This window comes from Bombina bombina, chromosome 4 (assembly GCF_027579735.1).
Source record: "Bombina bombina isolate aBomBom1 chromosome 4, aBomBom1.pri, whole genome shotgun sequence".
NCBI lineage: Eukaryota > Metazoa > Chordata > Amphibia > Anura > Bombinatoridae > Bombina > Bombina bombina.
Window position 1 is genome coordinate 334,159,371 of NC_069502.1, and position 16,040 is coordinate 334,175,410.

Sequence of the window (16,040 nt, forward strand, 5' to 3'; positions counted from 1 at the left end):
TGCTCCCCTTCACTGCCGGTGTATGGGTAAGGCAAACTTGTAATACAAAAACATGAACTGTGATCAACAATAATCAGTGGGTCATCATAAAAAATGAAGCTTAGACAAGCAATTTGAGCAAGCTTAATACTAGTGGATAAGGGTGTGTACTGATAAACAGAGCACCATGCTGTAGTCAAATGTGGGATAAGGTCCAATCAGTTACTCCTTAGTCTTAGGACAGGGCCATCCTAAATTGCGTAGCATAAGTGAGGGTCTTGTGTACGTCATGTACTCCCATCCGAGCTACATAGGTTAGTGTTGCTACCTGTAGTACTTTAGATTCAGGCATTCTAAGCAGTGTTATGGTGTATTAGTAGCAGCCTATTGGGGCGTCAAAGGCATTAGTTGTCAAAGGAGGGAAGCGCATAATTAAGTAGGAGAGTAAGTTATGTAGGGTAGGATAAAGTACACACAAGTCTTCATAGTCAGGTTTGTAGGGGTCAGGCATAACAGTATTGGGTTAGATGCTGTGTGAACTGAAGTATTCACATGACGCAATCCAGCAGGAGCACAACAAGTAGTAATACAATGCAGATGCACAAAAACAAAATGAGGAGACCCTTGATTAACAATACAATCTGAAGTACATGACATGTAAAAGAATATTTTTCCAGTTTCAAAATTGACATCCCTCAGCCGTGATTAGGCTAGCATGCCATGTACGACAGCAGAATGAATGCCAAGTGGTGATTGGTGTTACATATAACCCTGAGGATCAATTAGAGATGTTGGATACCTTACAAGAATCCTAACAGACCCTGAGTGCATCATCGTCAAGTGGTTATGAGAAGGGATCCACCATTGGATTGACTATAAACTCAAATACTTTTTTGGGAATAAGATGGAGGCCAATCACATCCTATAAGGCCAGAGTGTTGGGAACAATTATGCTAGCATTCAGAGAATGTCTGGCATTGAGGGAGTAGACACAAGGTCCAGTTAGATAGTTACACCACACTTATTAGTTGGGCAAATTTTTAGAGTAGGGATCATTACTCAGGATATCTGGGGGTAAAAGGTCATGTGTTACAGTGCAGAAACATATTATGTATATATTTGTATATTATTACAAAACATACATTGAATAGGATAAGGAAATCACAAAAAGAGGACCATGAGTCCATTATACAAAGCAAAACAAATGTCTCTAGTCTACATTACCATCCTGCAGCTGAAGAGGAAATCGAAAGGCTAGCCGGGCCCATGATGGGGAGGACTGGAAAATAGGAATAATCCTATGGTGTTCCATAAGCAAATGGTGAGTTGAGGGAACAGTGTCACAGCACAGGATCTTGCCTACTTGGAACCCAATCAGCGGCACCAGTCCTCAGAGGGTTGCGTGGGCGGAAAGGCCCGTTTGGATCTTCTTCATCCCCCTGTGGTAGATTCCATCCTCTGAGCAAATCCTGAGCTTGTCTAGGAGAGAGAGCAGTGTGTTGTGTTCCATCTTTAGTGATTATCAGTCTTGTTTGGAAACCCCAGCAGTAGCGGATCTGGTGGAGTCTCAGCGTTTTAGTGACTTCCTGGAAGGATCTCCTTTGCTGTAATGTGTGTGATGAGAGATCTGGATTAAGAGTCACATCTTTAAATTGGTCTGAGAGATGAGGTTGCCTCAAGGAAGCTTGCAAAATCTTATCTTTATAGATGTAATAATGTAGTTGAGCAATTGTGTCTCAAGGTTTATCCATGGGTAGGTTCTTAGGCCTAGCCGTCCTATGTATGCGATCAATTCTAGCATCCGCTCCTCCTGGAGAACCCAGGATAGCTTGAAATAGGGCCTGGGCATACTTTTCCAGATCTTGGGGGCCAATAGACTCAGGGATGCCCTTAATCCTCACATTGTTTTGCCGAGAGCGGTCTTCCAAATCGGCTAGCTTTGCTTCTAAGGAGGACACTTGGTCAGCGAAATTTTGAGTGTAGCTCACCCAGTTGGTGTGGTCCACTAAGAGGTCCTCTTGCTTTCTTTCAATGATATCTGTACATTCATTGACAGTGGTAATGTCCTTCCTTAGCTCATCGAAGGACCTCTCAAGTTTATCAAATCTCTTAGCAAAGGACTGATTTTGTCTGTCTAATAACTGCTTCATAGAATCTACTGTCAGTATGTCACCCTGTAAGAGTGAAGGTGGGGAGTATCTCAAGTTGGGCCTCTCTTCTGATGGCGCAGGAGAAAGCGATCGCTCATCATCAGAAAAAACATGGTTAGGGTCTCTGATAGGCAGGAAGTGATCCCTGACCGTGTGTTTAGAGGCCTGGCTAGACTTCTGTTTCTTCTTGGCTTGCTGCGTCATTGTCTAGGTCTAAGCCCAGATTCAGGACTCCACAGATTTTATTTAGGGAAACACAATCAAGTACCAGTAGGGTCGCTCTAGAGATGATCACAGTTAGTTCACACCGGCAAGGAGGGGGGCCCGAGCCTGCTAGCCTGCCATTGTGAAGTTAATTTAAAAAAAACTTGAAATGAGGACTGTATATACAAAAGGTCTTCAAATCATGTGAGAGATCCAGCAGGCTCTGAATGAGGGAGCAGACTCAGCAGGCTCTCATGCTTACATCATATCACAGTTCAATATACCCTGCTAGCCCTTCCCGGGAAGTTATGACTCAGAGATGGGTTCAAACGGTAGACGGGTGTAGCTTAATCACACTAGTGCAATGCAATAAATATCGTGCAGGTCTTCCCAGAATCGTGTGTGTTCCCAGTGGCCACTCTTATGGTAGTCTTGCCACAGTGTACTATGACTGCATAAACCCCACTAGAGGGGTGTGTTATCTTGTAAGTAATGAATCCTCTACTTAAAGGCAAGAAGCACCTAACAGCGTATGACTGTGGGCTGCAGTTAGGGTTAGAGTTCAGAGCTGTCCAGACTGTGTCAGATTCCACTCTATTGATACCAGTCCCAGATTGATTTTAGCCCTTTGTGGAGTTCGTGTGTAGGGATCAATGTACTTGCTCAGTACAGGTGGCAGGCTTTACCTCACCTGAAATAGTTATGCTTTTAATGTTTATTTACACCCCACAGGTTTATTCATGGTTCCTGCCTGCTCTGCTCTGGCTGCTACTACGCTGAACCCTCAGGGCAAAGTGTCTGTCCCACAAAGTTTGATAACAAAGTCTTTATTGAGGGCTTATATATTCTGATTTGCTCTGACCAGTAGGTGTTAGGTGACTAAGTAGCAGTGTTGTGTCCCCTTATCAGCTCTATCTCTCAATGCGCTCTGTTATTCAGCCTCTGTCTAATGGAGCTGCGTGGTGCAGGGAACAAGAAAAATGGCGATTTGTGCCAATAGAGTACTGCAGCTTAACCTAACCTCCCTCACACAGCTGGGCTCATTAGGGTAATGTGAACAGTGCAGTACAAAGGCAAATCAGTCAAATAGAGCCCCGCATCCGCTGGTTGTAATGTACTCACTGTTCACTAGTCAGTTCAATTGCAGGTGCTCTCCTCCTGTTCTGGGTTCATCCCGTTACGAAGATCTCATACTCAAGACCCAGCAGGACCAGATAAATGCTGCCTGTCAACTCCGGAGCGGAGCCCCGATCCTCCGGAGTTGTGAATGAGATGACAAGCTAGCTGTGCAGTAACACTCCATTGTGCAGCTCAGGCTACACTCCGGGTCAGACCCAACAAGGTACAGCTTCTTAGTTAGGGCAGTAATTTACTCTCCAAGTTAGTAGTCCCTGATAGGTTACTGTCCAGGGTATATATTAAAGTGAATTGGTGGGGTTATAGACTGCTTCAACTTTACAAAAAAGAGATATAGATTGCTGATGGCTCAGGAGCTCTTGAAAAACACGTCTGATGTATTCGGAAGTTGGCTCCGCCCCCATACTGAGACTTTTTGCTTTTAAATATCAATTTGTTATTTTTCTACAAGTTATTTTTCTACAAGTTATTTAAACAAATATATTTTTTTCTAAATAGTAGCTCATATAACTACAAATTGGGATCTCTTGATTATTTGTACAGTATATTGGGGGTGCTTAGTTGTTAAGGACCATTCCTGTTATTATTTCCTCCATTTTAGCTCCTCCTATTATTACCTTAGTGGTCACATAATAAATCAATAATGGAGACAGTCTTTGCAATAGCCCTACCCCTACATTAAACATCTCTCTGGTACGCAGTGGTGGTTTAAATGATAACTACTCAACATGGCAGTCATCTGAATCCTGAGGTAATAAGTGAGCTCTTGTTTGAAAATATACATTTTTCTTCCCCCTCACCAAATTCTCCCTTCAGCAAGTGAAAAACTGCTTCTCTAAATAATTATGATGACAGACAGGCAGATAGATAGAAATACATAATGAGTGTTTAACTATAACGTTTTTTGAAGCAGCAGTTGGCTAACTTGACCTACTGTAAATGCGTAACGTTGTGCTAAATGTTAAACAAAAATGAACAGAGCTTTATTTTTCCTAAGGTTAAAAATAATTCTTGTTCTCTGCTTATGGCATCAGAAATTAGATTACATGCATGCAATTAAAAATGTGTTTGTTTTTTTAATGTAAATGTATAGCCAAAACTCCAGTAAAACCAGTAATTAAATTATTGCTACATTGCAGAAAAGCTAGTAAATGTGAGGCTTATATACTCATTCAAATGGGCCATATTTAGGAAACTTGCTTTTTGAGTCAGTGGGAAAGTAAATGTTGGCTTTACTAAAAATATTTTGCTTTTGACAACTTTAGTTATGTTTAACATTGCTGTTAATAAAAAGACGAATGATACACATTTTGAAATCATTAAATATCACTAGTCAAATAGAATAAACATTAATACAAAGTGCAAATTCTCATACAATAACTACTATTGTGCTGTTTACTTGACGAGCTGTTGACTCATTCATATTTGACCCTCTTTTTGCTTAGACAGATAAGATTCAATGAACACAGCTAGCAAGTAAATAACATATAACAACAACTCCCAGATTAATCAATAGTTTGTTAGGTTTTATTAATTTATTATTCTTAGTTGGAGATATTTTGTATTTATTGTCATTTGACAGAATAGGGGGAGGGCAGCGATGCATAGGAAGGCTAAAGTGTGAAATCCCTATTTACCTATGCTACAGTGAAAATTGTCATAACTAAAAATCATAAGAGCTATCACCCATTAAACCTTTTGTGAGAGACTTGTGTTTTACAGAGGCAACTCAACCCTTCATTATAAAACCAATATTCCCCAATCACTTCTTTTTAATGAATGGCTTCATGGGTATATAAATGAGAGAGGCCTAGTGTTAGCAGACCGCTTCTTTTATTATACACCAAAATCAAATGACCCTCATTAGCAGACCTACACAACAAAGGGCCTTGGTGCAATTTTTTTGCCTCTCCCCAAAGATAACCCTGTAAAATCAATAGTAATAATTTGTGTATGTATATGTGTAGAGAGAGAGAGAGAGAATAACACACATATATACTGCATATATACACTGATAATGAGCACTGTATAATGATGTCAGTTTATATACACTATACCCTGATGAGTACACTTCTCTGTATAAATGTGATGAGTATGTATACTGCGCTGTGCAATGATGGAATATCTATACACATTGGGGCCTATCTATCAAGCTCCGGATAGAGCTTGAGGCCCCGTGCTTCTGGCGAGCCTGCAGACTCGCCAGAAACACCAGTTATAAAGCAGTGGTCTAAAGACCGCTGCTTCATAACCTGTCCGCCTGCTCTGAACAGGCGGACAGACATCGCAGCAATTCAACCCGATCGAGTACGATCGGGTTGATTGACACCCCATGCTGGTGGCCCATTGGCCGTTAGTCTGCAGGGGGCGGCGTTGCACCAGCAGCTCTTGTGAGCTGCTGGTGCAATTCTGAATACGGAGAGCGTATTGCTCTCCGTATTCAGCAAGGTCTGGCGGACCTGATCCGCACTGTCGGATCAGGTCCACCAGACTTTGATAAATAGAGGCCTAATAGTGAACACACTGCACTGTATAATGAAATGAGAATATCTATACACTAATAGTGAACACACTGCACTGTATAATGAAATGAGAATATCTATACACTAATAGTGAACACACTGCACTGTATAATGAAATGAGAATATCTATACACTAATAGTGAACACACTGCACTGTATAATGAAATGAGAATATCTATACACTAATAGTGAACACACTGCACTGTATAATGAAACGAGAATATCTATACACTAATAGTGAACACACTGCACTGTATAATGAAATGAGAATATCTATACACTAATAGTGAACACACTGCACTGTATAATGAAACGAGAATATCTATACACTAATAGTGAATACACTGCACTGTATAATGAAATGAGAATATCTATACACTAATAGTGAACACACTGCACTGTATAATGAAACAAGAATATCTATACACTAATAGTGAACACACTGCACTGTATAATGAAACGAGAATATCTATACACTAATAGTGAACACACTGCACTGTATAATGAAACAAGTATATCTAATCTGGTGAGTATGCTGCACATTATATTCATGTGAGTATGTATACATAGACCCCATATGGACATGCCTATGTTTAGACTAATAGCTATGCCCCCCCCCCCAAATTTGGGCCTTTGTGCCATTGCACCTGCTACACCACTGGTAGTTCTGCCCCTGCCTCACAAAAATGGAGATTATGCCTATTTAGGTTACAAGGAGACAGAGTTTAGCGTTATTTTACCATACCCCTGTGTAGTGCCATGACGGGAATATTACGCTTTACTATGTCTATATAAATGGAACATTTTGATAACTCGTAATTACAATACTATACTTCTGCATTCTGAGAGTTTAATGGTGCACATCAGTGCTTCCTTCCCTTCCCAACCTTTACTACATTATAGACAACTCAGTTTATAGGTTTATTTAGCAATGCCCACTTTATTAAAAGAAGATATCAGATGAAATCATTGTAATAACCACAATTATTATTAGGCTAATAGAATTTTATGGTGCAAAATAACCTTAATTTTGTTGTTGACAGACTGCATACCACAAGGAACCAGCAGCCCAGTTTGCCTATTTTACGCTTAAAATAACAAATTGTCAGAGTCATGCCCATACGACGCATTTAGTTTTTCATTCTTATATATTTCTCTATATACTGTATAAAAAATAACTCTCCAATGAGAAAGATTGGTCTAAGCCCTGCTACCTTACTGAGCTAATTCACTAAAGCTTAGGCAAGCTCTCCAAACAAAGTAATCCATTCTTTAACACTATATCAACCAGACACTGCGAGGCTTTTTCTCAATGGAGATAGGGAATTCTTTATTTTATTTTTAATCTAAGCCACGGCTAAAACCTGCATTTCTTGCAACAACAATGAATTAGGAAACAGAAAAGAGCTTAATGCAGTTTGCTGTTTTACTCAGTAAGTTGTTGCTCAGTAAGTCATAGATAGACATACAGACAGACAAATAGATAGACGGACAGACGAACAGACAATAGATAGACAGATAATAGATAGATAGATAGATAACAGATAGATAATAGATAGATAGATAATAGATAGATAATGATATAAATAGTTAGACATAGATATAGATACATACATACATATACACTACTCAGATATTAAAATGCATTCTGAAAAATGTATATATAATTTAATACATGGAATTTGTAACAATTATAAAAAAATATATTAGATCACATCAACTTTGTTAAATACAGACATTGGGCTACATTAACCCCTTAAAGACTAGGACCCTGTACGTTGTTGGTCCTTAAGGGTTTTTGTTTCCACAATAGTGTGGATCTCACTGCCAGGGGCAAGACCACACTATTACAGCCTCCCTCCCTCCTGCAGGCATCCTGCAATAGTGCGGTCTTGCCACTAGTGGCAAAAGCCACACTATTAAAACCCCAAACCACATTTAAAGACCATTGATGTACAGGTCGTTAAGGGGTTAAATGGCCATTATAGTGCAAAAATTACATGCTCTAATTCATGACAGCATGTCATTTTAAGACTAGCAACCCTGTACTATTAGGTGTTTAACCCCTAAAAGCAGAACACAAAGTGACAAGTGGCAGTTTCATATCTTTCTGATTTTTTTAGTAGCGAAGTTGCAGTAATTTTTTTAAAGCTATTTTAGTTTTACATATAGGTTTTATTTAATCTATGCCAATAGCTTGATGTGGGACCCAAAACAACAGATGATGGGTGTGTTTATTAATGAGCAGAATGCTTTACTGCAAACAATGCATAATCATGTAATCATGCATAGTAAGAATTTATTTTTAACACACTTGGCTTACGTCAAGAATAATAAAAAAAACAACCCCACTAACAAATAATTTGTTTGTAATATATAATGATTTTAATACTGGAGTACTGTAAGTTGATACAGTTCAAGCCCTTTAATACTGGGCTTCTGTAATTGTCACTACAGTACTACACCTTTAAAGGGACAGTCTAGTCAAAATTAAACTTTCATGATTCAGATAGGGCATGTAATTTTAAACAGCTTTCCAATTCACTTTTATCATCAAATTTGCTTTGTTCTCTTGGTATTCTTTATTTAAAGCTAAACCTAGGTAGTCTCATATGCTAATTTCTAAGGCCGGCAGCTTTTTTAATGCTTTTGACAGTTTTCACAGCTAGAGGGTGTTAGTTCATGTGTGCTATATAGATAACATTGTGCTCACACCCATGGAGTTACTAATGAGAGGGCACTGATTGGCTAAAAGGCAAGTCATCAAAACAACTGAAAAAGGGGCAGTCTGCTGAGGCTTAGATACAAGGTAATCACAGAGGTAAAAAGTATATTAATATAACAGTGTTGGTTATGCAAAACTGGGGAATGGGTAATAAAGGGATTATCTATCTTTTTAAACAATAACAAATCTGGAGAAGACTGTCCCTTTAAATACTGGGCTTATATTAAAGGTTGTTACAGTTTTAGACCTTTAGGGGCCTATCTATCAAGCTCCGAATGGAGCTTGAGGCCCCTTGAATTCCGGCGGACAGGAATCGCCGGAATTCAACCCGATCGAGTACGATTTGCCGCGAGTCTGCAGGGGGCGGCGTTGCACCAGCCGCCCTTGTGAGCAGCTGGTGCAATGCTGAATACGGAGAGCGTATTGCTCTCCGCATTCAGTGATGTCTGTCAGACCTGATCCGCACTGTCGGATCAGGTCCGACAGACATTTGTTAAATATGCCTCCTTATATGAGGCTTCTATCAAATAATGATACAGTTCTTGATCTTTAATACTGGGCTTCTTATCAAATTTTGCTATAGTTCTAGACATTTAATAATAGGCGTCAATCAAAGCTTGTTACAATACTAGCCCATTATTATTTGAACTCTTTCAAAGGTTGCTAAAGTATTAGACCTTTAATATTATGCTTCAGTCAAAGTTTGTTACAACTAGCTCTTTAATATTGAAATTCTTTCAAAGGTTGCTAAAGTAATAGTAATAGTTCTAGACCTTTGAAAACATAATTTATGCTTACCTGATAAATTCCTTTCTTCTGTTGTGTGATCAGTCCACGGGTCATCATTACTTCTGGGATATAACTCCTCCCCAACAGGAAATGCAAGAGGATTCACCCAGCAGAGCTGATATAGCTCCTCCCCTCTACGTCAGTCCCAGTCATTCGACCAAGAATCAACGAGAAAGGAGTAACCAAGGGTGAAGTGGTGACTGGAGTATAATTTAAAAGATATTTACCTGCCTTAAAGACAGGGCGGGCCGTGGACTGATCACACAACAGAAGAAAGGAATTTATCAGGTAAGCATAAATTATGTTTTCTTCTGTTATGTGTGATCAGTCCACGGGTCATCATTACTTCTGGGATACCAATACCAAAGCAAAAGTACACGGATGACGGGAGGGATAGGCAGGCTCATTATACAGAAGGAACCACTGCCTGAAGAACCTTTCTCCCAAAAATAGCCTCCGAAGAAGCAAAAGTGTCAAATTTGTAAAATTTGGAAAAAGTATGAAGCGAAGACCAAGTTGCAGCCTTGCAAATCTGTTCAACAGAGGCCTCATTCTTAAAGGCCCAAGTGGAAGCCACAGCTCTAGTGGAGTGAGCTGTAATTCTTTCAGGAGGCTGCTGTCCAGCAGTCTCATAGGCTAAACGTATTATGTTACGAAGCCAAAACGAGAGAGAGGTAGCAGAAGCTTTTTGACCTCTCCTCTGTCCAGAATAAACGACAAACAGGGAAGAAGTTTGGCGAAAATCTTTAGTTGCCTGCAAGTAGAACTTGAGGGCACGAACTACATCCAGATTGTGTAGAAGACGTTCCTTCTTTGAAGAAGGATTTGGACACAAGGATGGAACGACAATCTCTTGATTGATATTCCTGTTAGTGACTACCTTAGGTAAGAACCCAGGTTTAGTACGCAGAACTACCTTGTCTGAGTGAAAAATCAGATAAGGAGAATCACAATGTAATGCTGATAACTCAGAGACTCTTCGAGCCGAGGAAATAGCCATTAAAAATAGAACTTTCCAAGATAACAATTTTATATCAATGGAATGAAGGGGTTCAAACGGAACACCCTGTAAAACGTTAAGAACTAAGTTTAAACTCCATGGCGGAGCAACGGCTTTAAACACAGGCTTGATCCTAGCTAAAGCCTGACAAAAGGCCTGGACGTCTGGATTTTCTGACAGACGCCTGTGTAACAAGATGGACAGAGCTGAAATCTGTCCCTTTAATGAACTAGCTGATAAACCCTTTTCTAAACCTTCTTGTAGAAAAGACAATATCCTAGGGATCCTAACCTTACTCCAGGAGTAACGTTTGGATTCGCACCAGTATAGGTATTTGCGCCATATTTTATGGTAAATCTTTCTGGTAACAGGCTTCCTAGCCTGAATCAGGGTATCAATAACCGACTCAGAAAAACCACGCTTTGATAAAATCAAGCGTTCAATTTCCAAGCAGTCAGTTTCAGAGAAGTTAGATTTTGATGTTTGAATGGACCCTGTATCAGAAGGTCCTGTCTTAGAGGTAGAGACCAAGGTGGACAGGATGACATGTCCACTAGATCTGCATACCAAGTCCTGCGTGGCCATGCAGGCGCTATTAGAATCACTGATGCTCTCTCCTGTTTGATTTTCGCAATCAATCGAGGAAGCAGCGGGAAGGGTGGAAACACATAAGCCATCCCGAAGTTCCAAGGTGCTGTCAAAGCATCTATCAGAACCGCTCCCGGATCCCTGGATCTGGACCCGTAGTGAGGAAGTTTGGCGTTCTGGCGAGACGCCATGAGATCTATCTCTGGTTTGCCCCAACGTCGAAGTATTTGGGCAAAGATCTCCGGATGAAGTTCCCACTCTCCCGGATGAAAAGTCTGGCGACTCAAGAAATCCGCCTCCCAGTTCTCCACTCCCGGGATGTGGATTGCTGACAGGTGGCAAGAGTGAGACTCTGCCCAGCGAATTATCTTTGATACTTCCATCATTGCTAGGGAGCTTCTTGTCCCTCCCTGATGGTTGATGTAAGCTACAGTCGTGATATTGTCCGACTGAAACCTGATGAACCCCTGAGTTGTTAAATGGGGCCAAGCCAGAAGGGCATTGAGAACTGCCCTCAATTCCAGAATGTTTATTGGAAGGAGACTCTCCTCCTGATTCCATAATCCCTGAGCCTTCAGAGAATTCCAGACAGCGCCCCAACCTAGCAGGCTGGCGTCTGTTGTTACGATTGTCCAGTCTGGCCTGCTGAATGGCATCCCCCTGGACAGGTGTGGCCGATAAAGCCACCATAGAAGAGAATTTCTGGTCTCTTGATTTAGATTCAGAGTAGGGGACAAATCTGAGTAATCCCCATTCCACTGACTTAGCATGCACAATTGCAGCGGTCTGAGGTGTAGGCGTGCAAAAGGTACTATGTCCATTGCCGCTACCATTAAGCCGATCACCTCCATGCATTGAGCTACTGACGGGTGTTGAATGGAATGAAGGACACGGCATGCATCTTGAAGCTTTGTTAACCTGTCTTCTGTCAGGTAAATCTTCATTTCTACAGAATCTATAAGAGTCCCCAAGAATGGAACTCTTGTGAGAGGAAAAAGAGAACTCTTCTTTTCGTTCACTTTCCAACCATGCGACCTTAGAAATGCCAGAACTAACTCTGTATGAGACTTGGCAGTTTGAAAGCTTGAAGCTTGTATTAGAATGTCGTCTAGGTACGGAGCTACCGAAATCCCTCGCGGTCTTAGTACCGCCAGAAGGGCACCCAGAACCTTTGTGAAGATTCTTGGGGCCGTAGCCAATCCGAATGGAAGAGCTACAAACTGGTAGTGCCTGTCTAGGAAGGCAAACCGTAGATACCGTTGATGATCTTTGTGAATCGGTATGTGAAGGTAAGCATCCTTTAAATCCACTGTGGTCATGTACTGACCCCTTTGGATCATAGGTAAGATTGTCCGAATAGTTTCCATTTTGAACGATGGAACTCTTAGGAATTTGTTTAGAATCTTTAAATCTAAGATTGGCCTGAAAGTTCCCTCTTTTTTGGGAACCACAAACAGGTTTGAGTAGAACCCTTGTCCTTGTTCCGACCGCGGAACCGGATGGATCACTCCCATTAATAACAGATCTTGTACACAGCGTAGAAACGCTTCTTTCTTTATCTGGTTTGTTGACAACCTTGAGAGATGAAATCTCCCTCTTGGGGGAGATAATTTGAAGTCTAGAAGGTATCCCTGAGATATGATCTCTAGCGCCCAGGGATCCTGAACATCTCTTGCCCAGGCCTGGGCGAAGAGAGAAAGTCTGCCCCCCACTAGATCCGGTCCCGGATCGGGGGCTCTCGGTTCATGCTGTCTTTGGGGCAGCAGCAGGTTTCCTGGCCTGTTTGCCCTTATTCCAGGACTGGTTAGGTTTCCAGCCTTGCCTGTAACGAGCAACAGCTCCTTCCTGTTTTGGTGCAGTGGAGGTTGACGCTGCTCCTGTTTTGAAATTCCGAAAAGGACGAAAATTAGACTGTCTAGCCTTAGCTTTGGCTTTGTCTTGAGGTAGGGCGTGGCCCTTACCTCCTGTAATGTCAGCGATAATTTCTTTCAAACCGGGCCCAAACAAAGACTGCCCCTTGAAAGGTATATTAAGTAATTTGGACTTAGAAGTAACATCAGCTGACCAGGATTTTAGCCACAGTGCTCTACGTGCCTGTATGGCGAATCCTGAGTTCTTAGCCGTAAGTTTGGTTAAATGTACTACGGCCTCCGAAATGAATGAATTAGCTAGTTTAAGGACTCTAAGCCTGTCCATAATGTCGTCTAGCGTAGATGAACTAAGGTTCTCTTCCAGAGACTCAATCCAAAATGCTGCCGCAGCCGTAATCGGCGCGATACATGCAAGGGGTTGCAATATAAAACCTTGTTGAACAAACATTTTCTTAAGGTAACCCTCTAATTTTTTATCCATTGGATCTGAAAAAGCACAGCTATCCTCCACCGGAATAGTGGTACGTTTAGCTAAAGTAGAAACTGCTCCCTCCACCTTAGGGACCGTTTGCCATAAGTCCCGAGTGGTGGCGTCTATTGGAAACATCTTTCTAAATATTGGAGGGGGTGAGAACGGCACACCGGGTCTATCCCACTCCTTAGTAACAATTTCAGTTAATCTCTTAGGTATAGGAAAAACGTCAGTACTCGCCGGTACCGCAAAGTATTTATCCAACCTACACAGTTTCTCTGGTATTGCAACGGTGTTACAATCATTGAGAGCTGCTAAGACCTCCCCTAGTAATACACGGAGGTTCTCCAATTTAAATTTAAAATTTGAAATATCTGAATCCAATCTGTTTGGATCAGAACCGTCACCCACAGAATGAAGCTCTCCGTCCTCATGCTCTGCAAGCTGTGACGCAGTATCAGACATGGCCCTAGTATTGTCAGCGCACTCTGTTCTCACCCCAGAGTGATCACGCTTGCCTCTTAGTTCTGGTAATTTAGACAAAACTTCAGTCATAACAGTAGCCATATCATGTAATGTTATCTGTAATGGCCGCCCAGATGTATTAGGCGCCATAATATCACGCACCTCCCGGGCGGGAGATGCAGGTACTGCCGCGTGAGGCGAGTTAGTCGGCATAACTCTCCCCTCGCAGTTTGGTGAAATTTGTTCACATTGTACAGATTGACTTTTATTTAAAGTAGCATCAATACAGTTAGTACATAAATTTCTATTGGGCTCCACCTTGGCATTGGAACAAATGACACAGATATCTTCCTCTGAGTCAGACATGTTTAACACACTAGCAATAACTTGCAACCTGGTTATAATCTTTTTTAGCAAAAACGTACTGTGCCTCAAAGAGGTACTTAAACGATCAAATGACAGTTGAGATAATGAACTGAAAAAAACAGTTATAGCATCAACTTTAAAATAACACAACTTTTAGCAAAGGTTTGTTCCCATTAGTAAATAACAATAACTAAATTTGACATAAAAATTATAGAGTAACGTTTTTATTCACAGTCAATATAAAATTCTCACAGCTCTGCTGAGAGAATGTACCTCCCTTCAAAGAAGTTTGAAGACCCCTGAGATCTGTCAGTGAACCGGATCATGCAGGAAATATAATAGTAGCTGACTGGAAATTTTTGATGCGTAGCAAAGAGCGCCAAAAACGGCCCCTCCCTCTCACACACAGCAGTGAGGAGAAACGAAACTGTCACAATTTAAAGCAGACAACTGCCAAGTGGAAAATAATGCCCAAACATTTATTCACTCAGTACCTCAGCAATGTAAACGATTCTACATTCCAGCAAAAACGTTTAACATGATAATATTTATTAAAAGGATTAGTGACCTTTAACAGAGTAGTTCCGGTGAAATACCATTCCCAGAATACTGAAGTGTATACATACATGTCATTATAACGGTATAGCAGGATTTTCTCATCAATTCCATTCAGAAAATAAAAACTGCTACATACCTCAATGCAGATTCATCTGCCCGCTGTCCCCTGATCTGAAGCTTTTACCTCCCTCAGATGGCCGAGAACAGCAATATGATCTTAACTACTCCGGTTAAAATCATAGTAAAAAACTCTGGTAGATTCTTCTTCAAACTCTGCCAGAGAAGTAATAACACGCTCCGGTGCTATTGTAAAATAACAAACTTTTGATTGAAGTCATAAAAACTAAGTATAATCACCATAGTCCTCTCACACATCCTATCTAGTCGTTGGGTGCAAGAGAATGACTGGGACTGACGTAGAGGGGAGGAGCTATATCAGCTCTGCTGGGTGAATCCTCTTGCATTTCCTGTTGGGGAGGAGTTATATCCCAGAAGTAATGATGACCCGTGGACTGATCACACATAACAGAAGAAACTGGAGTTACATAATTGACCTATCACCTTGTTTTGGGTAGAGTGCATGACATGTAATAAAGCGTTTGACTTGCGTAAGGATGTTGACACATTTGAGAACGTGACAGCTGTTAGCCAATCACAGACTTATATGCATATGTACTGTAATCTCTTGTACATGCGTAGCAGTAGGTGGTGTTTCAAAAAAAAATTAATATAAAAGAAGACTGTGCTCAATTTGATCATGGTATTAACTGGAAAGTGTGTTTCGTTTTTTTAATTGCATTCTCTATCTGAATCATCAAATTTAATTTTGACTTTGGTATCCCTAAGGAAAACAGGGACTAATTAAAAAAGTACCCTATAATCAGCTATTTGGTAGCGAGGGCTACAAATCTTTGCTAAATAATATGTTAAAGCTATATCATTCATGAAAGGGGTTAAAATGAAATAATACAGTAAAAGGTAGCTCTACATGATAGGCTACATTTTTATTGTTAGGGGGTTTTTGCAATGTAAGTATTGTGTCCCCTCACTACAAATAATTGAGAAGAAATCTGTGAAATAACTGTCTGGATATCATTTTATGGCTAACAAAATGGCTTGATATCTTTTTGTATCTGCAAAGACTAAAAAAGCATAGGGATAGTGAGAAAACACTTCTGGATTTACTGAGAAAATAAAAGGTGTATTGCTAACTC

General features: G+C 40.8%; 1 protein-coding gene across 1 annotated transcript in view; it reads left to right on the forward strand.

Annotated features, from left to right (window-relative positions):
* KCNAB1 (potassium voltage-gated channel subfamily A regulatory beta subunit 1) overlaps nucleotides 1-16,040 on the forward strand; it is a 427,823-nt gene that overhangs the window by 268,053 nt on the left and 143,730 nt on the right. The gene's annotated exons all lie outside the window — the stretch shown is intronic.